This window comes from Oncorhynchus masou, chromosome 10 (genome assembly GCF_036934945.1).
Source record: "Oncorhynchus masou masou isolate Uvic2021 chromosome 10, UVic_Omas_1.1, whole genome shotgun sequence".
NCBI lineage: Eukaryota > Metazoa > Chordata > Actinopteri > Salmoniformes > Salmonidae > Oncorhynchus > Oncorhynchus masou.
This window is the reverse complement of record NC_088221.1, coordinates 11,227,605-11,230,271: the sequence shown is the minus strand read 5'-3', so window position 1 is coordinate 11,230,271 and position 2,667 is coordinate 11,227,605. Positions and strand designations below refer to the sequence as shown.

Genomic DNA, 2,667 nt, shown 5'->3' with positions numbered 1-2,667 from the left:
ATTGAAAGCACACATACTAACTAAAATAATTCAACACATATTGGTCCCTCAGCAGCCGACCATTGTCGTCATCAGGGAAGATTGCCGGATTGTCCCAGTCCATGGCTGGTGGCACTCTGGGGGCCCTCTCCTTCCTCAGGCAGGCCACATTGTGGAGGACAGCACAAGCCACAGTAATATCACATGCCCTAACAGGGCTGACCCTTAATTTGTGAAGGCAGTGAAAGCGTGCCTTCAGGAGGCCAAAGGTCATTTCAACTCTGGCCCTGGTCCTGGCATGGGCATGGTTGTAGGCCTGCTGTGCTTCCTGGGGGTCTGTGAAAGGTGTCAGGAGAAAAGGCTGGCAGCCATACCCCCTGTCTCCCAGCAACACACCAGAGAATTCACCTGTCAACACAAAATCTCATCATTACTACCTCATAAACACAGTGATATTCTTGACACAGCCATGATGGTTATAAATAGGGGTTGTGTGGCTTACCTTGTGATAGGCACTGATAGATTTCAGAGGCCCGAAAGATTCTGGAGTCATGGACTGAGCCAGGCCATTTTGCCACAACATTGCTGATCACACAGTCAGCATTGCAGACCATCTGAAATCATAAGATGAGGAATATTACACCAATCAATGCACATCACTGGCAATGCAGAGTGTTCGTCAATGGACAATATCAAAAAGTTATGTTCACCTGAACATTAATGCTGTGAAAGGATTTCCTATTCACAAAATCGGCCTCATGGGCACCTGAGGGGGCTTTTATCCTTATGTGTGTGCAGTCCACTGCACCAATGACATTGGGGAAACCTGTCACACAAAGTAATGAGTATCCTACTATGTGTTAACAGTTGTCCTGTAATTTGTAGATCCTCTTACCTGCAATCCTATAGAACTCCTCTTTGATGTCACAGAGTCTTCTGTGGCCAGGGAAGGAGATGAAGACATCTGCTAATGCTTTGATAGCCAGACACACACTCCTTATTGTGCGGCAAATTGTGGCCTTGTTCAGCTGTTCTGCATCCCCCACTGAGTACAGGAAGGCTCCACTAGCAAAAAAGCGCAAGGCCACACAAACCATTTGCTCCACACTCAGTGCATGGCTCCGTGCAGTGCGGTGCTTAATCCTGGGACCCAGTAGTCTGCATAGATACAGGTTTTCTGCAGATGGCATCAGGTATCTTTCATATAGATGGTCATCAGGGAAGGCCAGTGGGTCCAACCGGTCCCTGAAGACCCTTTCTCGCCTGAAGGCTCTCCTCAGCACAAGTGCTTCTTCATCCACCACATCTCGCACGAATGGGCATGCCATTGTCAGAGCAGAAAGGAACACACAATTTTGGGCCTTCATATAGGCTAGTGGCCACACCTGGTGCTGGGGGGGTGGGCAAAAGAGGGCGATGCCTTATAACGATGACTTGGTTGTACTGATTGCTGGGAAAATAAAAAAAACCTTAGAAAGATGCCACCGTCCTGTGTGCTCACAATAAGAGCTCATATGTCATGGCTCACTTGACTTTACGAGAATATACCTAATTTTTATTTTGAGCTGTGTCATCTTCTTGGAGCTGGGGGAGGAAAAAAATAATGACTAATACATTTGTGTTACAGTTAGCATACAGTGTACATTGAAGGCATATCTCACCTCCCTCTCAAGTTTTTTTATTTCAAGGTCCAGTTTCCTAATTGTCCTCTTTTTTATTTCGGACTCCAGTGCAAGATTTTCCATCTTTTTCTTCTTGTACTGAATGTCTATGTCTGCCAGTTCTATTTGGCGCCGGAGGTGGTTGCCATACAACTTTCTGATAGCTTGTGAGCTCTGTGAACACAATACAATTAGCGCAGCTGGAATTTGGCAGGATGTGGTGTCCTTTTATTAATACGCACTATGTTGCCAGGCTGGTTTTCCCACTGTATAGCATCTGGGTCCTGTAAAATAAATTAGATTTTTTGATTTTTGATGAGGACTCCTCACCATTGTAGAGTAAATAGTACTTTCACAGTCTTAACATGATACCTCATGCCTTCTGGAATCCAGAGAGATGGTCTCCTCCTCATCATCGTCTCCATCATGTGCTGTTGCTGCTGCACTGGGGCCTTCACCCTATCACATTTAATCGGATTCATATTGAAGCTAGTAGACAAGACATGCCAGGCCTACAGTATGCCTTTGATGGAGTACTCACTGGATCAGCATCGTCTGGTGCTTGTGCTGGTGGCTCTAACAGGAACACAGTGCTGCCAGACACTGCAAGGCAATAGGTAAACCAAAGTCAGACAGTCCAAATTGATTCAATATGAATGTGGTTGTATCCCATGTAGAGATGGAAGGACATACCTTGAATGAAGCGGGTGGCATCTTGGGAGGAACCTATGCTCGTCTCTTTCCCCCTAGGGATCCCCTCTAAGACGGGCCTGCCTTTATTTAGCTCCAAGGCCATGTCCTCTGCTGGGGTAAGGTCAGCCTTTGGTGACCCACCACCCGTGCCTTGTCTGTGGGTATTCTTTTTCACTGCTAAAACAGTACAGACAATGTGTGAGCAGGCACCTTCTGGGTACAATATATGCTTGTGCTTTGTTAAATATTAGTCAGGGACCATACCATTCTGCAGAATGTTCTTGTATTTGATTTTGACCTGCTGCCATGTCCGTTTTGGCCCGTTCATGTTTAA

At 46.2% G+C, this 2,667-nt stretch overlaps 1 long non-coding RNA gene across 1 annotated transcript; it reads right to left on the bottom strand.

The window, feature by feature from the left end:
* Window positions 1-496: 496 nt before the first annotated feature.
* On the bottom strand, window positions 497-1,926 carry LOC135546919 (uncharacterized). The gene is made up of 4 exons (XR_010456639.1): window positions 1,883-1,926; window positions 1,641-1,814; window positions 875-1,563; window positions 497-593 (listed from the first exon to the last, which is right to left on the bottom strand). It is a non-coding gene; the product is annotated as an uncharacterized LOC135546919 (long non-coding RNA).
* Window positions 1,927-2,667: the final 741 nt, after the last annotated feature.